This window comes from Coffea arabica, chromosome 11c (genome assembly GCF_036785885.1).
Source record: "Coffea arabica cultivar ET-39 chromosome 11c, Coffea Arabica ET-39 HiFi, whole genome shotgun sequence".
Lineage (NCBI taxonomy): Eukaryota > Viridiplantae > Streptophyta > Magnoliopsida > Gentianales > Rubiaceae > Coffea > Coffea arabica.
In genome coordinates, this window is record NC_092330.1 from 19,799,857 (window position 1) to 19,815,690 (window position 15,834).

Below are 15,834 nucleotides of genomic sequence, written 5' to 3' on the forward strand. Positions count from 1 at the left end.
CGGATCCGGGTGTAGACCCGACCCGTTGACCGGCCTAGGGTCACCCATCCTAGTACTACTGTCGCCCAAGCACGCTTAACTTCGAAGTTCTGATGGGATCCGGTGCATTAGTGCTGGTATGATCGCACCCGCCATGTTCCTTTCGCTTTATTCTTTTAAACTGCCACGTCCTGTGAAGCAGTTTGGCTTTTCTGGACCCGAATTCATTCTAAGCGTCAATTCATGAATTTCCTCACATCCTTTTATTTATTTACTTTTATATTTTTTTCTTGTTGCTTTGCACCTTTTTTTTCCCTCGTCGCACAACTCTCAATTATCCTGAAATTGATCCTTCACGCTTGCGCTTATACATTTGCGCCGACAACTTTGACCGACGATCCGGGCTTCGATCCAGCCGTACCGTTCCTGACTTGTCTCGCGCCTTCAGATCCGCCTTCATGCTTCGATGAGAAGCAAAATATAAAGCAATCGTTCCGACGGAGCTAAATTACTACAGCATAAAGAACGAAGGGGAAATTTGGATTTCGAAACAAAAAAGGGAGGGGTGCAACACGAGGATTTCCCAGGGGGTCACCTAGGGGTGTCAACGGGCCAGGTCCGGGCCGGAATTCATTATTCCGGACCCGGACCCGGATCCGACCCGTTTACCCGACGGGTCTTTTATTCGGTGTTCCGGATCCGGACCCGACGAGTCTCGGTTCCGGGTCGGGTCTACCCGAACAAATTTGCCAAAATTTATAATTTCTAACAAAAAAGAGAAAAAGATATATTTGTAAACAAATTTCTAGCTAATGCAAAGAAAAAACCAAATAAGAAAATAAATCAAATTGATTTTACTCAAATACATCATCCTAATCAAATTATATTGATAATATATATTTTTTATAAATTATTAAATCATTTATATCCGGATCCGGGTCTAATACGGGTCGGAATACTATATTCCGTATCCGACCCGTTTTTTTGTTTGAAAAAACGGATCCGGATCCGGATAACGGAATGAAATCCCTACCCTTACCCGCAAAAATTCCAGGGATCCGATCCGGATCCGGGTGTAGACCCGACCCGTTGACAGGCCTAGGGTCACCCATCCTAGTACTACTGTCGCCCAAGCACGCTTAACTTCGGAGTTCTGATGGGATCCGGTGCATTAGTGCTGGTATGATCGCACCCGCCATGTTCCTTTCGCTTTATTCTTTTAAACTGCCACGTCCTGTGAAGCAGTTTGGCTTTTCTGGACCCGAATTCATTCTAAGCGTCAATTCATGAATTTCCTCACATCCTTTTATTTATTTACTTTTATATTTTTTTCTTGTTGCTTTGCACCTTTTTTTTCCCTCGTCGCACAACTCTCAATTATCCTGAAATTGATCCTTCACGCTTGCGCTTATACATTTGCGCCGACAACTTTGACCGACGATCCGGGCTTCGATCCAGCCGTACCGTTCCTGACTTGTCTCGCGCCTTCAGATCCGCCTTCATGCTTCGATGAGAAGCAAAATATAAAGCAATCGTTCCGACGGAGCTAAATTACTACAGCATAAAGAACGAAGGGAAAATTTTGATTTCGAAACAAAAAAGGGAGGGGTGCAACACGAGGATTTCCCAGGGGGTCACCTAGGGGTGTCAACGGGCCGGGTCTGGGCCGGAATTCATTATTCCGGACCCGGACCCGGATCCGACGGGTCTTTTATTCGGTGTTTCGGATCCGGACCCGGCGAGTCTCGGATCCGGGTTGTGGTCTACCCGAACAAATTTGCCAAAATTTATAATTTCTAACAAAAAAGAGAAAAAGATATATTTGTAAACAAATTTCTAGCTAATGCAAAGAAAAAACCAAATAAGAAAATAAATCAAATTGATTTTACTCAAATACATCATCCTAATCAAATTATATTGATAATATATATTTTTTATAAATTATTAAATCATTTATATCCGGATCCGGGTCTAATACGGGTCGGAATACTATATTCCGTATCCGACCCGTTTTTTTGTTTGAAAAAACGGATCGGATCCGGATAACGGAATTAAATCCCTACCCATACCCGCAAAAATTCCAGGGATCCGATCCGGATCCGGGTGTAGACCCGACCCGTTGACCGGCCTAGGGTCACCCATCCTAGTACTACTGTCGCCCAAGCACGCTTAACTTCGAAGTTCTGATGGGATCCGGTGCATTAGTGCTGGTATGATCGCACCCGCCATGTTCCTTTCGCTTTATTCTTTTAAACTGCCACGTCCTGTGAAGCAGTTTGGCTTTTCTGGACCCGAATTCATTCTAAGCGTCAATTCATGAATTTCCTCACATCCTTTTATTTATTTACTTTTATATTTTTTTCTTGTTGCTTTGCACCTTTTTTTTCCCTCGTCGCACAACTCTCAATTATCCTGAAATTGATCCTTCACGCTTGCGCTTATACATTTGCGCCGACAACTTTGACCGACGATCCGGGCTTCGATCCAGCCGTACCGTTCCTGACTTGTCTCGCGCTTTCAGATCCGCCTTCATGCTTCGATGAGAAGCAAAATATAAAGCAATCGTTCCGACGGAGCTAAATTACTACAGCATAAAGAACGAAGGGGAAATTTGGATTTCGAAACAAAAAAGGGAGGGGTGCAACACGAGGATTTCCCAGGGGGTCACCTAGGGGTGTCAACGGGCCGGGTCCGGGCCGGAATTCATTATTCCGGACCCGGACCCGGATCCGACCCGTTTACCCGACGGGTCTTTTATTCGGTGTTTCGGATCCAGACCCGCCGAGTCTCGGATCCGGGTCGGGTCTACCCGAACAAATTTCCCAAAATTTATAATTTCTAACAAAAAAGAGAAAAAGATATATTTGTAAACAAATTTCTAGCTAATGCAAAGAAAAAACCAAATAAGAAAATAAATCAAATTGATTTTACTCAAATACATCATCCTAATCAAATTATATTGATAATATATATTTTTTATAAATTATTAAATCATTTATATCCGGATCCGGGTCTAATACGGGTCGGAATACTATATTCCGTATCCGACCCGTTTTTTTGTTTGAAAAAACGGATCCGGATCCGGATAACGGAATTAAATCCCTACCCATACCCGCAAAAATTTCAGGGATCCGATCCGGATCCGGGTGTAGACCCGACCCGTTGACCGGCCTAGGGTCACCCATCCTAGTACTACTGTCGCCCAAGCACGCTTAACTTCGAAGTTCTGATGGGATCCGGTGCATTAGTGCTGGTATGATCGCACCCGCCATGTTCCTTTCGCTTTATTCTTTTAAACTGTCACGTCCTGTGAAGCAGTTTGGCTTTTCTGGACCCGAATTCATTCTAAGCGTCAATTCATGAATTTCCTCTCATCCTCTTATTTATTTACTTTTACATTTTTTTCTTGTTGATTTGCACCATTTTTTTTCCCTCGTCGCGCAACTCTCAATTATCCTGAAATTGATCCTTCACGCTTGCGCTTATACATTTGCGCCGAAAACTTTGACCGACGATCCGGGCTTCGATCCAGCCGTACCGTTCCTGACTTGTCTCGCGCCTTCAGATCCGCCTTCATGCTTCGATGAGAAGCAAAATATAAAGCAATCGTTCCGACGGAGCTAAATGACTACAGCATAAAGAACGAAGGGGAAATTTGAATTTCGAAACAAAAAAGGGAGGGGTGCAACACGAGGACTTCCCAGGGGGTCACCCATCCTAGTACTACTCTCGCCCAAGCACGCTTAACTTCGGAGTTCTGATGGGATCCGGTGCATTAGTGCTGGTATGATCGCACCCGACATGTTTCTTTCGCTTTATTCTTTTAAACTGCCCCGTCCTGTGAAGCAGTGTGGCTTTTCTGGACCCGAATTCATTTTAAGCGTCAATTCAAGAATTTCTCCTCATCCTTTTATTTATTTACTTTTACATTTTTTTCTTGTTGATTTGCACCATTTTTTTTTCCCTCGTCGCGCAACTCTCAATTATCCTGAAATTGATCTTTCACGCTTGCGCTTATACATTTGCGCCGACAACTTTGACCGACGATCCGGGCTTCGATCCAGCGGTACCGTTCCTGACTTGTCTCGCGCCTTCAGATCCGCCTTCATGCTTCGATGAGAAGCAAAATATAAAGCAATCGTTCCGACGGAGCTAAATTACTACAGCATAAAGAACGAAGGGGAAATTTGGATTTCGAAACAAAAAAGGGAGGGGTGCAACACGAGGATTTCCCAGGGGGTCACCTAGGGGTGTCAACGGGCCGGGTCCGGGCCGGAATTCATTATTCCGGACCCGGACCCGGATCCGACCCGTTTACCCGACGGGTCTTTTATTCGGTGTTTCGGATCCGGACCCGGCGAGTCTCGGATCCGGGTCGGGTCTACCCGAACAAATTTCCCAAAATTTACAATTTCTAACAAAAAAGAGAAAAAGATATATTTGTAATCAAATTTCTAGCTAATGCAAAGAAAAAACCAAATAAGAAAATAAATCAAATTGATTTTACTCAAATACATCATCCTAATCAAATTATATTGATAATATATATTTTTTATAAATTATTAAATCATTTATATCCGGATCCGGGTCTAATACGGGTCGGAATACTATATTCCGTATCCGACCCGTTTTTTTGTTTGAAAAAACGGATCGGATCCGGATAACGGAATTAAATCCCTACCCATACCCGCAAAAATTCCAGGGATCCGATCCGGATCCGGGTGTAGACCCGACCCGTTGACCGGCCTAGGGTCACCCATCCTAGTACTACTGTCGCCCAAGCACGCTTAACTTCGAAGTTCTGATGGGATCCGGTGCATTAGTGCTGGTATGATCGCACCCGCCATGTTCCTTTCGCTTTATTCTTTTAAACTGCCACGTCCTGTGAAGCAGTTTGGCTTTTCTGGACCCGAATTCATTCTAAGCGTCAATTCATGAATTTCCTCACATTCTTTTATTTATTTACTTTTATATTTTTTTCTTGTTGCTTTGCACCTTTTTTTTCCCTCGTCGCACAACTCTCAATTATCCTGAAATTGATCCTTCACGCTTGCGCTTATACATTTGCGCCGACAACTTTGACCGACGATCCGGGCTTCGATCCAGCCGTACCGTTCCTGACTTGTCTCGCGCCTTCAGATCCGCCTTCATGCTTCGATGAGAAGCAAAATATAAAGCAATCGTTCCGACGGAGCTAAATTACTACAGCATAAAGAACGAAGGGGAAATTTGGATTTCGAAACAAAAAAGGGAGGGGTGCAACACGAGGATTTCCCAGGGGGTCACCTAGGGGTGTCAACGGGCCAGGTCCGGGCCGGAATTCATTATTCCGGACCCGGACCCGGATCCGACCCGTTTACCCGACGGGTCTTTTATTCGGTGTTCCGGATCCGGACCCGACGAGTCTCGGTTCCGGGTCGGGTCTACCCGAACAAATTTGCCAAAATTTATAATTTCTAACAAAAAAGAGAAAAAGATATATTTGTAAACAAATTTCTAGCTAATGCAAAGAAAAAACCAAATAAGAAAATAAATCAAATTGATTTTACTCAAATACATCATCCTAATCAAATTATATTGATAATATATATTTTTTATAAATTATTAAATCATTTATATCCGGATCCGGGTCTAATACGGGTCGGAATACTATATTCCGTATCCGACCCGTTTTTTTGTTTGAAAAAACGGATCCGGATCCGGATAACGGAATTAAATCCCTACCCATACCCGCAAAAATTTCAGGGATCCGATCCGGATCCGGGTCTAGACCCGACCCGTTGACAGGCCTAGGGTCACCCATCCTAGTACTACTGTCGCCCAAGCACGCTTAACTTCGGAGTTCTGATGGGATCCGGTGCATTAGTGCTGGTATGATCGCACCCGCCATGTTCCTTTCGCTTTATTCTTTTAAACTGCCACGTCCTGTGAAGCAGTTTGGCTTTTCTGGACCCGAATTCATTCTAAGCGTCAATTCATGAATTTCCTCTCATCCTTTTATTTATTTACTTTTATATTTTTTTCTTGTTGCTTTGCACCTTTTTTTTCACTCGTCGCACAACTCTCAATTATCCTGAAATTGATCCTTCACGCTTGCGCTTATACATTTGCGCCGACAACTTTGACCGACGATCCGGGCTTCGATCCAGCCGTACCGTTCCTGACTTGTCTCGCGCCTTCAGATCCGCCTTCATGCTTCGATGAGAAGCAAAATATAAAGCAATCGTTCCGACGGAGCTAAATTACTACAGCATAAAGAACGAAGGGGAAATTTGGATTTCGAAACAAAAAAGGGAGGGGTGCAACACGAGAACTTCCCAAGGGGTCACCCATCCTAGTACTACTCTCGCCCAAGCATGCTTAACTTCGGAGTTCTGATGGGATCCGGTGCATTAGTGCTGGTATGATCGCACCCGCCATGTTCCTTTCGCTTTATTCTTTTAAACTGCCCCGTCCTGTGAAGCAGTGTGGCTTTTCTGGACCCGAATTCATTTTAAGCGTCAATTCAAGAATTTCCCTTCATCCTTTTATTTATTTACTTTTACATTTTTTTCTTGTTGATTTGCACCATTTTTTTTTCCCTCGTCGCGCAACTCTCAATTATCCTGAAATTGATCCTTCACGCTTGCGCTTATACATTTGCGCCGACAACTTTGACCGACGATCCGGGCTTCGATCCAGCCGTACCGTTCCTGACTTGTCTCGCGCCTTCAGATCCGCCTTCATGCTTCGATGAGAAGCAAAATATAAAGCAATCGTTCCGACGGAGCTAAATTACTACAGCATAAAGAACGAAGGGGAAATTTGGATTTCGAAACAAAAAAGGGAGGGGTGCAACACGAGGATTTCCCAGGGGGTCACCTAGGGGTGTCAACGGGCCGGGTCCGGGCCGGAATTCATTATTCCGGACCCGGACCCGGATCCGACCCGTTTACCCGACGGGTCTTTTATTCGGTGTTTCGGATCCGGACCCGGCGAGTCTCGGATCCGGGTCGGGTCTACCCGAACAAATTTCCCAAAATTTACAATTTCTAACAAAAAAGAGAAAAAGATATATTTGTAATCAAATTTCTAGCTAATGCAAAGAAAAAACCAAATAAGAAAATAAATCAAATTGATTTTACTCAAATACATCATCCTAATCAAATTATATTGATAATATATATTTTTTATAAATTATTAAATCATTTATATCCGGATCCGGGTCTAATACGGGTCGGAATACTATATTCCGTATCCGACCCGTTTTTTTGTTTGAAAAAACGGATCGGATCCGGATAACGGAATTAAATCCCTACCCATACCCGCAAAAATTCCAGGGATCCGATCCGGATCCGGGTGTAGACCCGACCCGTTGACCGGCCTAGGGTCACCCATCCTAGTACTACTGTCGCCCAAGCACGCTTAACTTCGAAGTTCTGATGGGATCCGGTGCATTAGTGCTGGTATGATCGCACCCGCCATGTTCCTTTCGCTTTATTCTTTTAAACTGCCACGTCCTGTGAAGCAGTTTGGCTTTTCTGGACCCGAATTCATTCTAAGCGTCAATTCATGAATTTCCTCACATCCTTTTATTTATTTACTTTTATATTTTTTTCTTGTTGCTTTGCACCTTTTTTTTCCCTCGTCGCACAACTCTCAATTATCCTGAAATTGATCCTTCACGCTTGCGCTTATACATTTGCGCCGACAACTTTGACCGACGATCCGGGCTTCGATCCAGCCGTACCGTTCCTGACTTGTCTCGCGCCTTCAGATCCGCCTTCATGCTTCGATGAGAAGCAAAATATAAAGCAATCGTTCCGACGGAGCTAAATTACTACAGCATAAAGAACGAAGGGGAAATTTGGATTTCGAAACAAAAAAGGGAGGGGTGCAACACGAGGATTTCCCAGGGGGTCACCTAGGGGTGTCAACGGGCCAGGTCCGGGCCGGAATTCATTATTCCGGACCCGGACCCGGATCCGACCCGTTTACCCGACGGGTCTTTTATTCGGTGTTCCGGATCCGGACCCGACGAGTCTCGGTTCCGGGTCGGGTCTACCCGAACAAATTTGCCAAAATTTATAATTTCTAACAAAAAAGAGAAAAAGATATATTTGTAAACAAATTTCTAGCTAATGCAAAGAAAAAACCAAATAAGAAAATAAATCAAATTGATTTTACTCAAATACATCATCCTAATCAAATTATATTGATAATATATATTTTTTATAAATTATTAAATCATTTATATCCGGATCCGGGTCTAATACGGGTCGGAATACTATATTCCGTATCCGACCCGTTTTTTTGTTTGAAAAAACGGATCCGGATCCGGATAACGGAATGAAATCCCTACCCTTACCCGCAAAAATTTTAGGGATCCGATCCGGATCCGGGTGTAGACCCGACCCGTTGACAGGCCTAGGGTCACCCATCCTAGTACTACTGTCGCCCAAGCACGCTTAACTTCGGAGTTCTGATGGGATCCGGTGCATTAGTGCTGGTATGATCGCACCCGCCATGTTCCTTTCGCTTTATTCTTTTAAACTGCCACGTCCTGTGAAGCAGTTTGGCTTTTCTGGACCCGAATTCATTCTAAGCGTCAATTCATGAATTTCCTCACATCCTTTTATTTATTTACTTTTATATTTTTTTCTTGTTGCTTTGCACCTTTTTTTTCCCTCGTCGCACAACTCTCAATTATCCTGAAATTGATCCTTCACGCTTGCGCTTATACATTTGCGCCGACAACTTTGACCGACGATCCGGGCTTCGATCCAGCCGTACCGTTCCTGACTTGTCTCGCGCCTTCAGATCCGCCTTCATGCTTCGATGAGAAGCAAAATATAAAGCAATCGTTCCGACGGAGCTAAATTACTACAGCATAAAGAACGAAGGGAAAATTTTGATTTCGAAACAAAAAAGGGAGGGGTGCAACACGAGGATTTCCCAGGGGGTCACCTAGGGGTGTCAACGGGCCGGGTCTGGGCCGGAATTCATTATTCCGGACCCGGACCCGGATCCGACGGGTCTTTTATTCGGTGTTTCGGATCCGGACCCGGCGAGTCTCGGATCCGGGTTGTGGTCTACCCGAACAAATTTGCCAAAATTTATAATTTCTAACAAAAAAGAGAAAAAGATATATTTGTAAACAAATTTCTAGCTAATGCAAAGAAAAAACCAAATAAGAAAATAAATCAAATTGATTTTACTCAAATACATCATCCTAATCAAATTATATTGATAATATATATTTTTTATAAATTATTAAATCATTTATATCCGGATCCGGGTCTAATACGGGTCGGAATACTATATTCCGTATCCGACCCGTTTTTTTGTTTGAAAAAACGGATCGGATCCGGATAACGGAATTAAATCCCTACCCATACCCGCAAAAATTCCAGGGATCCGATCCGGATCCGGGTGTAGACCCGACCCGTTGACCGGCCTAGGGTCACCCATCCTAGTACTACTGTCGCCCAAGCACGCTTAACTTCGAAGTTCTGATGGGATCCGGTGCATTAGTGCTGGTATGATCGCACCCGCCATGTTCCTTTCGCTTTATTCTTTTAAACTGCCACGTCCTGTGAAGCAGTTTGGCTTTTCTGGACCCGAATTCATTCTAAGCGTCAATTCATGAATTTCCTCACATCCTTTTATTTATTTACTTTTATATTTTTTTCTTGTTGCTTTGCACCTTTTTTTTCCCTCGTCGCACAACTCTCAATTATCCTGAAATTGATCCTTCACGCTTGCGCTTATACATTTGCGCCGACAACTTTGACCGACGATCCGGGCTTCGATCCAGCCGTACCGTTCCTGACTTGTCTCGCGCTTTCAGATCCGCCTTCATGCTTCGATGAGAAGCAAAATATAAATCAATCGTTCCGACGGAGCTAAATTACTACAGCATAAAGAACGAAGGGGAAATTTGGATTTCGAAACAAAAAAGGGAGGGGTGCAACACGAGGATTTCCCAGGGGGTCACCTAGGGGTGTCAACGGGCCGGGTCCGGGCCGGAATTCATTATTCCGGACCCGGACCCGGATCCGACCCGTTTACCCGACGGGTCTTTTATTCGGTGTTTCGGATCCAGACCCGCCGAGTCTCGGATCCGGGTCGGGTCTACCCGAACAAATTTCCCAAAATTTATAATTTCTAACAAAAAAGAGAAAAAGATATATTTGTAAACAAATTTCTAGCTAATGCAAAGAAAAAACCAAATAAGAAAATAAATCAAATTGATTTTACTCAAATACATCATCCTAATCAAATTATATTGATAATATATATTTTTTATAAATTATTAAATCATTTATATCCGGATCCGGGTCTAATACGGGTCGGAATACTATATTCCGTATCCGACCCGTTTTTTTGTTTGAAAAAACGGATCCGGATCCGGATAACGGAATTAAATCCCTACCCATACCCGCAAAAATTTCAGGGATCCGATCCGGATCCGGGTGTAGACCCGACCCGTTGACCGGCCTAGGGTCACCCATCCTAGTACTACTGTCGCCCAAGCACGCTTAACTTCGAAGTTCTGATGGGATCCGGTGCATTAGTGCTGGTATGATCGCACCCGCCATGTTCCTTTCGCTTTATTCTTTTAAACTGTCACGTCCTGTGAAGCAGTTTGGCTTTTCTGGACCCGAATTCATTCTAAGCGTCAATTCATGAATTTCCTCTCATCCTCTTATTTATTTACTTTTACATTTTTTTCTTGTTGATTTGCACCATTTTTTTTCCCTCGTCGCGCAACTCTCAATTATCCTGAAATTGATCCTTCACGCTTGCGCTTATACATTTGCGCCGAAAACTTTGACCGACGATCCGGGCTTCGATCCAGCCGTACCGTTCCTGACTTGTCTCGCGCCTTCAGATCCGCCTTCATGCTTCGATGAGAAGCAAAATATAAAGCAATCGTTCCGACGGAGCTAAATGACTACAGCATAAAGAACGAAGGGGAAATTTGAATTTCGAAACAAAAAAGGGAGGGGTGCAACACGAGGACTTCCCAGGGGGTCACCCATCCTAGTACTACTCTCGCCCAAGCACGCTTAACTTCGGAGTTCTGATGGGATCCGGTGCATTAGTGCTGGTATGATCGCACCCGACATGTTTCTTTCGCTTTATTCTTTTAAACTGCCCCGTCCTGTGAAGCAGTGTGGCTTTTCTGGACCCGAATTCATTTTAAGCGTCAATTCAAGAATTTCTCCTCATCCTTTTATTTATTTACTTTTACATTTTTTTCTTGTTGATTTGCACCATTTTTTTTTCCCTCGTCGCGCAACTCTCAATTATCCTGAAATTGATCCTTCACGCTTGCGCTTATACATTTGCGCCGACAACTTTGACCGACGATCCGGGCTTCGATCCAGCGGTACCGTTCCTGACTTGTCTCGCGCCTTCAGATCCGCCTTCATGCTTCGATGAGAAGCAAAATATAAAGCAATCGTTCCGACGGAGCTAAATTACTACAGCATAAAGAACGAAGGGGAAATTTGGATTTCGAAACAAAAAAGGGAGGGGTGCAACACGAGGATTTCCCAGGGGGTCACCTAGGGGTGTCAACGGGCCGGGTCCGGGCCGGAATTCATTATTCCGGACCCGGACCCGGATCCGACCCGTTTACCCGACGGGTCTTTTATTCGGTGTTCCGGATCCGGACCCGGCGAGTCTCGGATCCGGGTCGGGTCTACCCGAACAAATTTGCCAAAATTTATAATTTCTAACAAAAAAGAGAAAAAGATATATTTGTAAACAAATTTCTAGCTAATGCAAAGAAAAAACCAAATAAGAAAATAAATCAAATTGATTTTACTCAAATACATCATCCTAATCAAATTATATTGATAATATATATTTTTTATAAATTATTAAATCATTTATATCCGGATCCGGGTCTAATACGGGTCGGAATACTATATTCCGTATCCGACCCGTTTTTTTGTTTGAAAAAACGGATCCGGATCCGGATAACGGAATTAAATCCCTACCCATACCCGCAAAAATTTCAGGGATCCGATCCGGATCCGGGTCTAGACCCGACCCGTTGACAGGCCTAGGGTCACCCATCCTAGTACTACTGTCGCCCAAGCACGCTTAACTTCGGAGTTCTGATGGGATCCGGTGCATTAGTGCTGGTATGATCGCACCCGCCATGTTCCTTTCGCTTTATTCTTTTAAACTGCCACGTCCTGTGAAGCAGTTTGGCTTTTCTGGACCCGAATTCATTCTAAGCGTCAATTCATGAATTTCCTCTCATCCTTTTATTTATTTACTTTTATATTTTTTTCTTGTTGCTTTGCACCTTTTTTTTCACTCGTCGCACAACTCTCAATTATCCTGAAATTGATCCTTCACGCTTGCGCTTATACATTTGCGCCGACAACTTTGACCGACGATCCGGGCTTCGATCCAGCCGTACCGTTCCTGACTTGTCTCGCGCCTTCAGATCCGCCTTCATGCTTCGATAAGAAGCAAAATATAAAGCAATCGTCCCGACGGAGCTAAATTACTACAGCATAAAGAACGAAGGGGAAATTTGGATTTCGAAACAAAAAAGGGAGGGGTGCAACACGAGAACTTCCCAAGGGGTCACCCATCCTAGTACTACTCTCGCCCAAGCATGCTTAACTTCGGAGTTCTGATGGGATCCGGTGCATTAGTGCTGGTATGATCGCACCCGCCATGTTCCTTTCGCTTTATTCTTTTAAACTGCCCCGTCCTGTGAAGCAGTGTGGCTTTTCTGGACCCGAATTCATTTTAAGCGTCAATTCAAGAATTTCCCTTCATCCTTTTATTTATTTACTTTTACATTTTTTTCTTGTTGATTTGCACCATTTTTTTTTCCCTCGTCGCGCAACTCTCAATTATCCTGAAATTGATCCTTCACGCTTGCGCTTATACATTTGCGCCGACAACTTTGACCGACGATCCGGGCTTCGATCCAGCCGTACCGTTCCTGACTTGTCTCGCGCCTTCAGATCCGCCTTCATGCTTCGATGAGAAGCAAAATATAAAGCAATCGTTCCGACGGAGCTAAATTACTACAGCATAAAGAACGAAGGGGAAATTTGGATTTCGAAACAAAAAAGGGAGGGGTGCAACACGAGGATTTCCCAGGGGGTCACCTAGGGGTGTCAACGGGCCGGGTCCGGGCCGGAATTCATTATTCCGGACCCGGACCCGGATCCGACCCGTTTACCCGACGGTCTTTTATTCTGTGTTCCGGATCCGGACCCGGCGAGTCTCGGATCCGGGTCGGGTCTACCCGAACAAATTTGCCAAAATTTATAATTTCTAACAAAAAAGAGAAAAAGATATATTTGTAAACAAATTTCTAGCTAATGCAAAGAAAAAACCAAATAAGAAAATAAATCAAATTGATTTTACTCAAATACATCATCCTAATCAAATTATATTGATAATATATATTTTTTATAAATTATTAAATCATTTATATCCGGATCCGGGTCTAATACGGGTCGGAATACTATATTCCGTATCCGACCCGTTTTTTTGTTTGAAAAAACGGATCCGGATACGGATAACGGAATTAAATCCCTACCCATACCCGCAAAAATTTCAGGGATCCGATCCGGATCCGGGTCTAGACCCGACCCGTTGACAGGCCTAGGGTCACCCATCCTAGTACTACTGTCGCCCAAGCACGCTTAACTTCGGAGTTCTGATGGGATCCGGTGCATTAGTGCTGGTATGATCGCACCCGCCATGTTCCTTTCGCTTTATTCTTTTAAACTGCCACGTCCTGTGAAGCAGTTTGGCTTTTCTGGACCCGAATTCATTCTAAGCGTCAATTCATGAATTTCCTCTCATCCTTTTATTTATTTACTTTTATATTTTTTTCTTGTTGCTTTGCACCTTTTTTTTCACTCGTCGCACAACTCTCAATTATCCTGAAATTGATCCTTCACGCTTGCGCTTATACATTTGCGCCGACAACTTTGACCGACGATCCGGGCTTCGATCCAGCCGTACCGTTCCTGACTTGTCTCGCGCCTTCAGATCCGCCTTCATGCTTCGATGAGAAGCAAAATATAAAGCAATCGTTCCGACGGAGCTAAATTACTACAGCATAAAGAACGAAGGGGAAATTTGGATTTCGAAACAAAAAAGGGAGGGGTGCAACACGAGGACTTCCCAGGGGGTCACCCATCCTAGTACTACTCTCGCCCAAGCACGCTTAACTTCGGAGTTCTGATGGGATCCGGTGCATTAGTGCTGGTATGATCGCACCCGCCATGTTCCTTTCGCTTTATTCTTTTAAACTGCCCCGTCCTGTGAAGCAGTGTGGCTTTTCTGGACCCGAATTCATTTTAAGCGTCAATTCAAGAATTTCCCCTCATCCTTTTATTTATTTACTTTTACATTTTTTTCTTGTTGATTTGCACCATTTTTTTTTCCCTCGTCGCGCAACTCTCAATTATCCTGAAATTGATCCTTCACGCTTGCGCTTATACATTTGCGCCGACAACTTTGACCGACGATCCGGGCTTCGATCCAGCCGTACCGTTCCTGACTTGTCTCGCGCCTTCAGATCCGCCTTCATGCTTCGATGAGAAGCAAAATATAAAGCAATCGTTACGACGGAGCTAAATTACTACAGCATAAAGAACGAAGGGGAAATTTGGATTTCGAAACAAAAAAGGGAGGGGTGCAACACGAGGATTTCCCAGGGGGTCACCTAGGGGTGTCAACGGGCCGGGTCCGGGCCGGAATTCATTATTCCGGACCCGGACCCGGATCCGACCCGTTTACCCGACGGGTCTTTTATTCGGTGTTCCGGATCCGGACCCGACGAGTCTCGGTTCCGGGTCGGGTCTACCCGAACAAATTTGCCAAAATTTATAATTTCTAACAAAAAAAAGAAAAAGATATATTTGTAAACAAATTTCTAGCTAATGCAAAGAAAAAACCAAATAAGAAAATAAATCAAATTGATTTTACTCAAATACATCATCCTAATCAAATTATATTGATAATATATATTTTTTATAAATTATTAAATCATTTATATCCGGATCCGGGTCTAATACGGGTCGGAATACTATATTCCGTATCCGACCCGTTTTTTTGTTTGAAAAAACGGATCCGGATCCGGATAACGGAATGAAATCCCTACCCTTACCCGCAAAAATTTTAGGGATCCGATCCGGATACGGGTGTAGACCCGACCCGTTGACAGGCCTAGGGTCACCCATCCTAGTACTACTGTCGCCCAAGCACGCTTAACTTCGGAGTTCTGATGGGATCCGGTGCATTAGTGCTGGTATGATCGCACCCGCCATGTTCCTTTCGCTTTATTCTTTTAAACTGCCACGTCCTGTGAAGCAGTTTGGCTTTTCTGGACCCGAATTCATTCTAAGCGTCAATTCATGAATTTCCTCACATCCTTTTACTTATTTACTTTTATATTTTTTTCTTGTTGCTTTGCACCTTTTTTTTCCCTCGTCGCACAACTCTCAATTATCCTGAAATTGATCCTTCACGCTTGCGCTTATACATTTGCGCCGACAACTTTGACCGACGATCCGGGCTTCGATCCAGCCGTACCGTTCCTGACTTGTCTCGCGCCTTCAGATCCGCCTTCATGCTTCGATGAGAAGCAAAATATAAAGCAATCGTTCCGACGGAGCTAAATTACTACAGCATAAAGAACGAAGGGAAAATTTTGATTTCGAAACAAAAAAGGGAGGGGTGCAACACGAGGATTTCCCAGGGGGTCACCTAGGGGTGTCAACGGGCCGGGTCTGGGCCGGAATTCATTATTCCGGAGCCGGACCCGGATCCGACGGGTCTTTTATTCGGTGTTTCGGATCCGGACCCGGCGAGTCTCGG

At 44.1% G+C, this 15,834-nt stretch overlaps 5 non-coding genes and 13 pseudogenes across 5 annotated transcripts; all 18 read right to left on the reverse strand.

Annotated features, from left to right (window-relative positions):
• Nucleotides 1-12: 12 nt before the first annotated feature.
• LOC140019293 (5S ribosomal RNA) lies at nucleotides 13-130 on the reverse strand (annotated as a pseudogene).
• Nucleotides 131-1,049: 919 nt separating this feature from the next.
• On the reverse strand, nucleotides 1,050-1,173 carry LOC140018496 (5S ribosomal RNA; annotated as a pseudogene).
• A 912-nt stretch (nucleotides 1,174-2,085) lies between these two features.
• On the reverse strand, nucleotides 2,086-2,203 carry LOC140019294 (5S ribosomal RNA; annotated as a pseudogene).
• Nucleotides 2,204-3,128: 925 nt separating this feature from the next.
• LOC140019295 (5S ribosomal RNA) lies at nucleotides 3,129-3,246 on the reverse strand (annotated as a pseudogene).
• A 412-nt stretch (nucleotides 3,247-3,658) lies between these two features.
• LOC140019398 (5S ribosomal RNA) lies at nucleotides 3,659-3,777 on the reverse strand. Its single transcript, XR_011824618.1, has one exon. It is a non-coding gene; the product is annotated as a 5S ribosomal RNA (ribosomal RNA).
• Nucleotides 3,778-4,703: 926 nt separating this feature from the next.
• On the reverse strand, nucleotides 4,704-4,821 carry LOC140019296 (5S ribosomal RNA; annotated as a pseudogene).
• A 925-nt stretch (nucleotides 4,822-5,746) lies between these two features.
• Nucleotides 5,747-5,864, reverse strand: LOC140018541 (5S ribosomal RNA; annotated as a pseudogene).
• A 411-nt stretch (nucleotides 5,865-6,275) lies between these two features.
• On the reverse strand, nucleotides 6,276-6,394 carry LOC140017786 (5S ribosomal RNA). Its single transcript, XR_011824091.1, has one exon. It is a non-coding gene; the product is annotated as a 5S ribosomal RNA (ribosomal RNA).
• Nucleotides 6,395-7,320: 926 nt separating this feature from the next.
• LOC140019297 (5S ribosomal RNA) lies at nucleotides 7,321-7,438 on the reverse strand (annotated as a pseudogene).
• A 919-nt stretch (nucleotides 7,439-8,357) lies between these two features.
• Nucleotides 8,358-8,481, reverse strand: LOC140018498 (5S ribosomal RNA; annotated as a pseudogene).
• Nucleotides 8,482-9,393: 912 nt separating this feature from the next.
• LOC140019298 (5S ribosomal RNA) lies at nucleotides 9,394-9,511 on the reverse strand (annotated as a pseudogene).
• Nucleotides 9,512-10,436: 925 nt separating this feature from the next.
• LOC140019299 (5S ribosomal RNA) lies at nucleotides 10,437-10,554 on the reverse strand (annotated as a pseudogene).
• A 412-nt stretch (nucleotides 10,555-10,966) lies between these two features.
• LOC140019509 (5S ribosomal RNA) lies at nucleotides 10,967-11,085 on the reverse strand. The gene has a single exon (XR_011824629.1). It is a non-coding gene; the product is annotated as a 5S ribosomal RNA (ribosomal RNA).
• A 927-nt stretch (nucleotides 11,086-12,012) lies between these two features.
• LOC140018543 (5S ribosomal RNA) lies at nucleotides 12,013-12,130 on the reverse strand (annotated as a pseudogene).
• A 411-nt stretch (nucleotides 12,131-12,541) lies between these two features.
• Nucleotides 12,542-12,660, reverse strand: LOC140017787 (5S ribosomal RNA). Its single transcript, XR_011824092.1, has one exon. It is a non-coding gene; the product is annotated as a 5S ribosomal RNA (ribosomal RNA).
• Nucleotides 12,661-13,586: 926 nt separating this feature from the next.
• Nucleotides 13,587-13,704, reverse strand: LOC140018544 (5S ribosomal RNA; annotated as a pseudogene).
• A 411-nt stretch (nucleotides 13,705-14,115) lies between these two features.
• On the reverse strand, nucleotides 14,116-14,234 carry LOC140019622 (5S ribosomal RNA). Its single transcript, XR_011824640.1, has one exon. It is a non-coding gene; the product is annotated as a 5S ribosomal RNA (ribosomal RNA).
• Nucleotides 14,235-15,155: 921 nt separating this feature from the next.
• On the reverse strand, nucleotides 15,156-15,279 carry LOC140018523 (5S ribosomal RNA; annotated as a pseudogene).
• Between the last annotated feature and the right edge of the window lie 555 nt (nucleotides 15,280-15,834).